The sequence below is a fragment of the Alnus glutinosa genome, chromosome 14 (genome assembly GCF_958979055.1).
Source record: "Alnus glutinosa chromosome 14, dhAlnGlut1.1, whole genome shotgun sequence".
NCBI lineage: Eukaryota > Viridiplantae > Streptophyta > Magnoliopsida > Fagales > Betulaceae > Alnus > Alnus glutinosa.
This window is the reverse complement of record NC_084899.1, coordinates 24575755-24587541: the sequence shown is the minus strand read 5'-3', so window position 1 is coordinate 24587541 and position 11787 is coordinate 24575755.

Genomic DNA, 11787 nt, shown 5'->3' with positions numbered 1-11787 from the left:
TGCTTTTCTGAAACTTTGTTCCACTCACCCCCTAGGCATCCATCGCTGATGGGCAACTCTATAAGATATGATGTGTACTTTCAATCTCTAAACCGCAAATAGGACACAAAGAATCAGTAACAATACCTCACTTTCGTAGATTTTCTTTGGTGGGCAACAAGTTGTTACATGCTCTACATAGGAACATTTTTTTAGCATTATGGATTTTCAACTGCCATATCAATTGCCAAATATCCCTTCCATTGGTTTGCTGTGAACTTTCAGCCTTGGAAACTTCTTGTCTATCTTTTGCTAAGTGATTGCACTCCTAACAAAAAATTCTCCTGCATTAATACCCTTCCAAATTTGTACATCTTTTTACCAATAGCAGCTGATGGGGATCTTGCGATTACCAGAGCCTCTTCCTTTGTAAAAATGGCTGTTATGAGGTCCATGTTCCACCATTTTGTATCTTGGTCAATGATATCCCTAATTGTTGCATCTCCCGCTAAGATTCTTTTGTGGAGACTAAATATTATAAGAAGTTGGTGTAGGCAACCATCTTTCCCTCCCAAATTTTAACCCCAGATCCATCACCAATACGCCACATCAATCCCTGTTTTACTAGATCACGGGACCCATGAATGCTTTGCCATGCATATATAAGACGGTCTTTTCCCAAGCTGGGCTTCGAAGATTCTACTGCCTGGATAATATTTCACCATTAAGATTTTGGCAGTGATACCATCCGTATTTTGCATCAACTGCCAAACCTGCTTAGCCAAAAGAGTTTTGTTAAAACAAATGAGATCCTTATTGAAGCCCATACTTCCGCGTGTTTTTGAAACTCCCAGCTAGCTTTTCCCAACTCATCCAATGGACTTTAGATCCATTCTCTTTTTGCATCAACCATTGCATGATTTGGGGCTTACTTCTTTTTCAAAGGAGTAGTGGGTTTACAATATGATTTGGGGATTACTTTATGTTCCAAAGGTGTAGTTATAATGGTGTCATTGGACGGATAAACCTACGGTAGTTCAATTAATCATGGTTGTTCTTACGTGCTATAAGCTAGGCTTTCGCATCATAATTGGATTTGAAAAGGCTACGAAAGACATAATATCCTTAAATTTCTCTTAGGTTTCGGTATAAATTCAATTATAATGGCTACTAATAAGATGCAATTATTGTATAAAAAAATTATTAACAAGTCATGTAAAATGTTAAAATTATAAGCAGTTGTTAAAATAACTTTAAAAAACATATGAGAAATGTTTATGACGAGATTGAAAAGAAATAGAATATCTATGAACTAAGGAAAGATATAGGTAATTAAGAATTTAACCTAGATTTTTTTTAAGGGACCATCATTAAATAATAATAATAATAATAATAATAATCTAATTTTTCTTTTTCTTTTTTTCTTTTTTATAAATTTGCAGGTTTTGATGCGGGCAGGTAATTGATTGATGTCCTCTGATCCTTAATTCGGTGCCCCTGTGGGTGCTCGTCGGACAAGCTAGGTTTTCAACAGATCTCTCAGTCTCAGAGGTCGATAGATCGATGATGGCAGCCGCATGTAAAATTAAGCTCGTGAAAAAATCAATTCAGGTTTTTGTAAATTGAATATTGGTTTTTGTAAAAATCTTCCCAATTACTTTTCCTCGTGCATATATATAATTATATATAACATTAAATAGAAAAAGAAAAAGTGGAAAGTGGCCGGAAAGTTGCATTCTGGAAGAGTAGTGGAAGAGTACAAGCGTGTTCAATAAAAATTTAAACGATGCAAAGCAAAGCTCTAGTATGGATCGTCTTTTCCTGAGAGAGAATCGATCAATTAACCACAAGATCCGTGCATGATACCGATCGAGGGGAAGAAGGAAGGTAATCAACGGCGTGCAGCCCCATGGAAAACATAATAATGTGCTTCTTTTTCCTTTTTACCCAAAAGAAAACCCTTTAGATCAACCGCCCTCGATCATATGATTCTCAACCTTCCTTTTTTTTTTTTTTTTTTGAATAATTCTATATACTATATTTATATTTCACAAATATTATCTCATTATGCTAATTATTATTATTATTTTAATAAAAAAAATAATAATAATAAGATTGATCTAGGAAAAATTGACAGTGTTTCGTGCAGTACCACATCAGTTTATAATTATGAGATAATAATAAAATCTCATTTTATTTTGATTGCATGGGCCCCAATATATGGTAGATCGGCCTCGTCAGCCGCGCGTGCAAGCTGTGTGGGTCATTATCGAAGATAAACAAATTAAGTGTAAATCATTTAAAGCTGTGCTGTGTACGTACGTGAATGAGTTAAGATAAGGAAGACATTCAACATCTAAACCTAAGCCTCTCAAAAATTATATTAAAAGGCCTTCGATCTCTTGGGAGTCGGATAAATCTTGAAGAACGTCATATACATATATTCATGCGCAGTGATCATGATGCGGTGGCTCACTGGTGGTAGATAAAAGCAATTCCCACAATTTCTTAAAAAAAAAAAAAATTATTAGATAGAAAAAAAAATTTAAAAATATAAGATAAAAATCAAATTTTAGTTTATTTGACCCCTATTAAAATTTTTTTTTTTTACCATTGACCCTTGTCCATAAAAACTTCTAGCTTCGATCTGTGCATATATACTTTCACATGGAGCATGGCTGGCCGGCTGGCTCCGTCAATTTGGAAGTAGGCCTATAAGAACAAATTATTATATTATAAAAACCTTTTAATTAATATTTACATGACTAATTCACTTAATTTTGATCTTGGGACATTATATTGATTGTAGGATTTAATTTTATCGGTACTCAATAGCAAACAAATTAGTTAAAACCACAAATTATTCGTACACGTCGTACGTACAAGAACGTGAGTATATATAGTCTTAGAAAAAATAAAGTAGAAGAACTTTAGATTCCTTTTGTAAAAAATAAAATAAAATAAAATAAAGGCTATATGTACGTTGTTAATAAGCTTATATAGCACGTACTAAAAGAAAAGGCATCGATCCATGGAGATCAATTTTCGGTAGATTTCACTATTTAGGGTTAACTTATGAATAAAATGTAGACCTTTGCAAATTGCCAACGGTAAGCGATATATATATGGACCGCACGTACGTACGTATCTTATTCGATCGTCTGCAGAAAGCCATGCATGTATGCCATTGCATGACTTTTCATATCTATACTATAATCAGGATTTTTACAATTTCTTTAAAATTATAAATTATCAAATTATGTGAATTTAGACCATTTCATACATCGAATGGCATGAAAAATGTGACATGTTAAAAATGAGAATTGAATATATATATATTTTTATCAGGTTCTTACACTTTATGTCGTGTAAAAGTTTTGAGTAAAAAACTGTCTTTTAATTTTGTAAAGAAGAAGCATCTATTCAAAAGTGAAGAAAAAATATTTTAGAATGATTTTTTTTGTTGTCTCAATAACATGTCATATTTTTATTATATAGCATTTTTTTTACCCCAATTACTATAAAAAAGGGTCGAAATTCACATAATTTAAAAATTTAAAATTTCTTCAAAATTGTAAAGAATTCTAATCCGTCCTAACCTATCATTTCTATCAACATTTTATTTTCTTGTGCGATACGATAAAGCTACCCAAGGTGAAATGGCAGTGAAGTTGCCTTACCATTCGCAATTCAAAGGTCAAAGAGACAAAATATGGTTGATTCCTTTCTTTTTATTAGGCAGAAAGATAACTCTGATCACGTGATCAGGGCAGGCATGTAATTTTAGAAATTCTTCGGGTTGAAATGCATAATGCAAGTCGGTGTATCGATCTCCCAGTCCCAGGCCTATAAATTCGGAGGACATTTTCATCGTCGTCTACAACAAGGCGAGACTAGTAAATATGATTCACGTAGTGATCAAAGTAGGGCTTTTCCTGCTGAGCATGATGATCATGCACTCATATTTCTTTCTTTCTGTACTCAATCCGGCCACCAACAGTCAGAGCGCCGTTGTGGGTCATAACGTGGCTCCTTTGCTAGACTCAGAAAAGATGGTTCGTGTACCTCTATCGGCACCCAATCCAGGCACACACATCCCGGCGGCTTCAACAACCGTTGAAATAGCTGTCCTGGGTCACAACACTAAACCTTCGCAGGAGTCACATGCACAGAAGATGTCGGGGACATCCATCCCTGCTTCAACAACCCAAGAAAGCGCCGTCGTGGGTTACAACGCTGCTCCTTCTCTGGAGTCACTGAAGAATATGGCTCATGTACCTCTATCGGCACTAAATCCGGACACATACATCCCCGCTTCAATAACCCATGAAAGCGCCGCCGCCGGTCACGACACTGCTCCTTCCCTGGAGTCACGGAAGATGGCTCCTATACCTCCATCTGCAGCCCATCCGGGCACCTACATCCCCACTTCAACAACCAATGAAAGCGCCATCGTGGGTCATAACGTGGCTCATTCACTCGAGTACTCACGGAAGAAGGTTCCTGTACCTCCATCGGAACAGAATCCAGGCACCTTGATTCCCTCCTCAACAGCCAGCCAAAGCGCCGGACATTATATAAGTCCTGGTTTGATGTTATTTATTATTTTGTGGGTTAAGTGCTAGTAAGATTAGGGTTTTAGTCGATCTCCTACTCCCACTTCCAGCGTTTTAGTCGCCTACTTTTTTAGGGTTTCTCTTTGTTTTGGTCGAATATTCCAAAAGTTTATGGCTACCACATCAACCAAAATGATGTCCCGCCCCTTGACGCACATAGCAAAAGGACTTAAAAACAGAAGATCACATATTGGAGTCTTCTCCACAGAAAATCACCCAAATCGTTCAACAATGACAAACCAATATATATTGCATTGTTTTGCTAAAAGCAGTTGCGAAGAAGAAACCCTAATAATAGTTTTGCATAATTATGTCTTTCAAATTAGTTTTGGTTTGTAAGTTGCTGGTTTTTAAGATGTTTGTAAGTTGCTGGAGTGTGTTTTCTTTAATAAAAATCTCATTCATCTATATATATATATATATATATAAAAGAAAAAAAAAAAAAAAAAAAAAAAAAAAAAAAAAAGAAGAAGAAAAAGAAAAAAAGAAAAGAAGAATCTTATGTGACTGTGTCCTCTCCTTTATCATTACATGTTATGTTACATGCATGTATGTGTTGAGTTTATATTGCGCCGGGCTCTCGATCTACTCATCTTAATTCTTGCTTATTTTCAACTGATCATTTACAACCTGTCAAACAACAATCACTGAGTAATACCTTTATAAACAAAGATCACTTCTCAAACAAATTAAACCTAATCTTCACACGCTGTAAAGCGCGCACAAACACACTCCAAACCTTAAAATCTTACAAACACATATCTATAATCTATCACCTGTCATGGTTTGGGATAATGGAAACTTTGCAAAAGGAAAAATATTTTGGCTAGGATAAGTTTAGAAAGACAGAGTATCTTGGTTGAGTTGCTACTCCAGAGCTCAAGAAAAAGAAAATTCTCTTTTTGGGTCTTGGTGAAAACGGCGTCGGACACAAATTAGGCTCCACAAGGAACCCCCTGCACCGGGCTCGTTGACCTGGCAATTAACCGGTCTAACTCCACTTGTCTCTGTGGATATCGTACATGTCCACCGAGCTCATCCTACTTCCGGTCGCATTTATGAACACCGGAATCTCCTCGCACGGTGCATGGACTATTGGCGATAGGGGCTCCCACAAGTTGGAGGCGAAGTATCTAGCTAGATGCAGACACTCAGATTTAGGCGATCTTGAATTCTCACCGTACCCTAAATCTTTTGATAGTGTGGGTCTAAGAGGAACGGGACCGAGAGGTCTTGCGGGAAGATGCAGAGGAGGTAGGAGGGATGATCATGCATGGTGCCTGCGGCGGAGGGAGAGTATGCTTTATTGGAGGAGAGCGACAGGTAGAAGAAGATGAAGATCGACATTAATTATCACTCTTTGGCCCGTTTAGTAATCCCTCTCCCCTCCCCTCCCCTTCCATTATAGGAAAATTTTTTTTTTGAGTGTGAGTAAAAAGTTATTGATGTGATATAAAGTAGAAAGAATTTATATGAAAAAGTAGATATTTTTTGTTTTGTAGTGGATTTTTTTATTTAAATAATAATAAAAAATTGTTGATGTGATATAAAAAGTAAAAAAGGTTAAGAATGTTTTGAGTTGATTTTTTTGAAAAAGGTAAAAATAATGTTTTGTTTTGTCTTTTTTTTCTTTTTATGGTGACGCGACCATCTTTTTGGGCTCGTCACTGTAGCCGACTTGAGCGAGAGGAGTGGACGTGGAGCTTGCATGGTTTGCCGGGTCTAGTTTGGGATTGAGCACACTCTACTTTTAAATTTCCTCTTCTTTATTAGTTATTTATTTAATGATTGGTGTTCAACTGTTGTGCACTACTCTAGAGATATAAAGTAGGTTTTATGTGAGACATGTGATGGGTTCTATCACATGAGACCCACCTCATGTCTTTAAGCTTTTGCACAACAGTTAGACAGCTGTTATACAAGAGTCATTTTCTTTTATTTATTGAAAAATATTAAATTTACAACACTAATATAACAAGTGCACAACAACTCTTCACATGTGTAACGCATGAATCAAATCCCTTATTTATCTTTGTCAAAATGATCGGGATTGTGACTAGATTGACTACGGGATTCTCGTACGTACGCTGGACTGTTTTTTGATTTTGGACTAATAAATACTATTTAATATATTGATATATTATTTTAATATAATCAAAATAATGTGATAGTAAAATTAAATAAGTGCATGAATTTTACTTTTTTTAATTCTTTATTAATTTATAAATTAATTTTTAATGTCACTTCATTATAATTATATAACAATTAATTGTATGTATATTTCAGAATACTTTCCTCCACGTGTGTACGTGTGTTAGAAGGCTGGTCTTTTTCTTTCCCACGCACTTACGTACGTACGCACGCCTCTCTAATAAATGTGGAAAAGAAAAAAGAAAAAAATCACATTTCAAGGAAGCTAATTTCCTCCTTAAAAAAATATAGAATACTAATTAGAACATGTCCTCCACTGTTAATTAGTATGTAATTGTTATTCCGTACGTGTATGTAATGATTGCAAAAAATCTATGTATTAAAATTCAATATTTAATTTGTAAAACAATCAATTATCAAGATTAATATCACGGAGCTACATTGAATCAATCGGTTAATGGCCCCATACACTTGTATTTTTTTCACTTTTCTCTTTCCAATTAATTCTTTCTCTCGATTGTGTAAACTGTAAAACAAAGCAGTATTTTTTATTTTTTATTTTTAATTTTTTTAATTTTTTGCTAGCTAGCCACGTACATACAACCAAATCTTACTTGATAATTTAAAAAAATAAAAAATAAAAAATAAAAAATAAAAAATAATTTAGTGACATCAAACATATGCAATTAAAGATAATTGATAAAAATGAAATAGCAGGGCAGGCAGGTTCATCCCATTCAAATGCACTTGCTTGAACCCTGTCGAGGGATGTAAGTGCATGAATTAGGACTAGCTAGATGGCGGCACCACTCCCTTGATCGAGGGATTGGAATTGCTCTCTCACTGACCTTGTGGCTCCAAGCTCTGGAGATCGAAGCTAATAAAATGACGAAGAGTATTAGGATTGCTAAAACTTCTCTATATATACGAGACATCCATCGTCGTTGTTTCAAAGGATATATATATATATATATATATATATATATCCTTTATGCTTGACCGGTGCATGTATATATTCGAGTTGAACGAGCCATGTTGGTTGAGGGTTTGAACCGTGTCGAACGTACGTATCAAATTAACACGTACTATATATACGCGCTAGCTGACGAAGACTTGCTTTTATGCAGATATATGGTTCATACATTTGGTTTACTAATTATATATATCAAGGTCAAAGCATACATTGAAAAATAAATCAGTCTAATGCTCCGTTTGTTTCGGCGTAAAATGAATTCTGAAAAATGATTTCGACATTTTTCGGTGTTTGATAGGGGCCAAAATAATGGTCAAGAAAAATTATTTTCGGTTTGACATAAAAACTTCTTTAATTTTCGGAAAACGATTTACGATTTTTAAAATCGTAAATCGTTTTCCGAAATGAAACTCTTCGTTCTTACATGCATGTTCGATATCTGATCTTCAGAATTAAACAATTGTCGGTCGTCGGAATTCAGTCAGCGCTGGAGTCCGACGTAATCCGGTCGCCGGAATCCTGCCAGCGCCAGAATCCAGTCACCGGCGGACCAAATTCCTGCCGGAACATTGCCAGATTCCGGCCAAGTCGGCCGGATCTGGACGGATTCGACTATTGATCCAGGTGGATCTGGCCAAAATGGCCGGATCCGGTCAAACTTTCTCACCGGAATCCGGCAACGGCGACCGGACTTCGCCGGATTCCGGCGACATTTGCCAAACTCTGATTTTTTGCATTTCATAATTTTTTCGTGCCAACCAAACACCGAAAAATATTTTCGAGAAAATCATTTTTTCTGAAAATGATTTCGTCGAAATCATTTTACGACGAAATTCATTTTACGTTGAAACAAACGGAGCATAAAAGGAAATACAGTATAAGCATATATGCATTGGGTTGAAATTTGAATAATGACCAAAATTAAGACTACGTACGTGCCAAGGAAGCCTATGGTTTCATGGTGATACCGTTTGGCAGTAGAATATAATGTTAAAATAGACCTATTTTGACTTTGTAAATGTTTATAGAATTAGGTGAGGAAAATTCTTGGATGGGTTTCTTTGTTGCGCGAAAGGAAATTGTTAGTTCCAGTTTGATAGATAATAAATTCGTGGTAGACAATTGTTTTATGTTTATCAAAAAAAAAATTTATAAATTGGTTTGTAAGAAATTTTATACAACCCACTTATTAGAAGGGTAGGGTTTTTTTTTCAAGAATTTGAATAACTTAGTTCTCATGGCTGCTGCTCAGCTAGATTTGGCAACAATTACACCATTTTTTTTTTTTTTTTTTTATAATTGTCTTTATTAACACTTGTCACTTTTATTATTCTACAGCAGATCTCGGCATACTACTCTATTTATGCGACTTTGGATCTCTATATGCAGTGCCCCCTTTCGGCGTATGAAGCATTTCAAATCCAAATTCAGACCACTTTGTCAAGTTTAGGGAGACTTTAATTGGTTCAACCTTTTCTTATCTTTATTATGGTGAAACTCTGAATTAAAGTAAAATTGATATTTATTTTATGATGTATTCCATTCCGTCCTCGTTACCGACCATTTTCTTTTTGGGTAATAATGGACAGATGTGTTTCTTTGATTTTGTTTGACCAAAAGATCATGAGCTTCAACACCAGCCATCCACATATAATACTATATATACATCTCTAAGTGAAGCGTGCAGAGAATCCCTAACTTTCGTGCCTTTCATGATCTTGATGGTGGGGTGAGAGGCCGACTTATTAAGCAACTTGTTCTAAATTAACATATCTTTGTTAGTTAAATACATTAAGTATATTGCCACCTTCTCAGACCTTTGAACAGTTTAGCAACTGATCTCTTCGATCAGCCTGGCGAGAGGTCATATATATATCATACATATATAGGGGTGGACAAATTATCCGCCTACCGACTAATTTCGGTTCGGTAGTCGGTATAAAATTTTGTTCCGAAAGCGGCCAGTTTGGTAACTGAACTGAACCGCCTTTTATTCCAATTGATTAACCGAACCAACATAAAACAAAACAACGTCGTTTTAGTAAGAACTAAATGTTTGATCTTCTTCTTTTATTTTTATTTTTTAAATTTTTTCCTTTTTCAAAAAATCAAAACAACGTCATTTCATTACCCATGTTAACTGATTTAACCGACTTAATCGACTTAATTGACCGCCTATTAATTGCTTAACCGACTTAACCGAAATAATTCACCGACTACATTCCGATAAAAGTCAATTAACCGACTGAATTAACCGACTTAATCGCCTACCGAACTGATACCCACCCTTGATTCATACAGCCGAAGGTCCATCGATCAAGCTTCAAGCTTCACTTTGATCGAGCTTCAAGCTAATTATCGAAAGAGATAATTGATTTCTAATTAGACATTTTTTATTGATCATAATTAAGTTTTATTTTTTGGATAGTGCAGAGAGGGAAGGCCAAAATTGAACCCCTCCAGCCTCCTGGCCAACTTTTAGGGTCAGATTTTGTCCCCCTGAAAACAGTTTTAAAAAAAGAAAGAAAGAAGCTAGGAAATGTTTCATCGATCGGCACGTGCAAATGCTCAAGTACCAACATTTTTTTGTTTTTGTTTTTGTTTTTCCTTTTCCTTAAAGAGAATTAATGTTGGAGAGAATTATTGAAAAATAAAAAGTAAAAAGAGCAACGTAACATTGATCTCAGTACGTGCGTATTGTTCGAATATATATCAAATTAAACGACTATGTCTATATATATTTATTTCCTAGTGTAAAGGAGCAGCCAATATTTGTGTATGTGGAATCTTCCATAATGCTTGGGGATTCACTTTTTTGTCTTTCTCCTTTTCTTATTTTATGCTTCAATTCAGATAGTTTGGGGCCTCAGGCGATCGACTACCTCACATGCATGCTTTTACTTTTGAACTCAGCTCCTTAATTAAATACCGACGTACCACGTGCATGAATCATGATGGCCGGTTCTCAGCGTTCATTCCTTGTAAACATTAAAGAGATCAAATCCTCTCCATTCCAATTGAAATATAGAGAAATCATTTTACGGTCTAGATTAGATTTCACATATCTAAAGATGCGTATGTATATTATAACAGTTTTTTTTGAACGAAAAATCTGAGTACTTCATTGATTAAAGATCATAAACATAAAGTTCTGTAAAATTATAGCCACATACTATGTGGTTACAAAGTCATAGATACAAACTAAATTCTTATAACACAGTGTTATCGATCTATGACTTTTATCTTCCAACTAACACATATGCATAAATAGTTAAAGAACAGATCTGCTCCAAGTAGACTAGATCTAAGACAAAGGTAGCCAAATATCTTAGAACAAATTATTTAAAGGCCATGAGAGACAATCCCTCACACCGAACTATCTAGGCTGTGAAAGATAACCCCTCACACCTGATTAACCTTCATTTCATAAATCGTCCATGATAGCAAATTTAAAGAGAAGAAAACTCTTATTCAAAACAAAAACCATAACCAGCAAATAGCGGCAGTAACTTAGAATGCGATAAACAGAACAACACGAAAGTAGATAAACGAATGCGTAACAGAGATACCAGAATTGCTGATTTAGTCAAATAATACCTACAAACAAAAAAAACCAGAATGAAATGGGGAGGGTAGGAGTAAGAAGTAGAAAGGAAAATGAAGAAGTTGAGGGAGCACATATGTTCTCTCTTCCTCTCATATTTGATTTCTAAAGGGTGAAGTCCAGAACTAGCATGAGGGAGGGAGTTTCTTGAGACCACTATATTATAACATGTCGAATATGCTGTCATGTCATTTAATTTTTTAAAAAACATAGCACTATACATGTACATCATTAAATGGAACAAATTAAACAAAATGTAGATCGTTTTCTGCTTTAAAAACACTTGCCAATTTAATAAACTTGACAACCCAACTTGAAAGAAAACTATGTTGATCAATTAGCACTTATTTTTCCTTTAATTTTTTAAAGAAAGTTTGGTCATGAAAAGTGATCACAGGCAACAAGGCGTAACATATATAAAATAATGGGAGCCAACAGAAGTAATGTTCCATGGGCCAACAGCA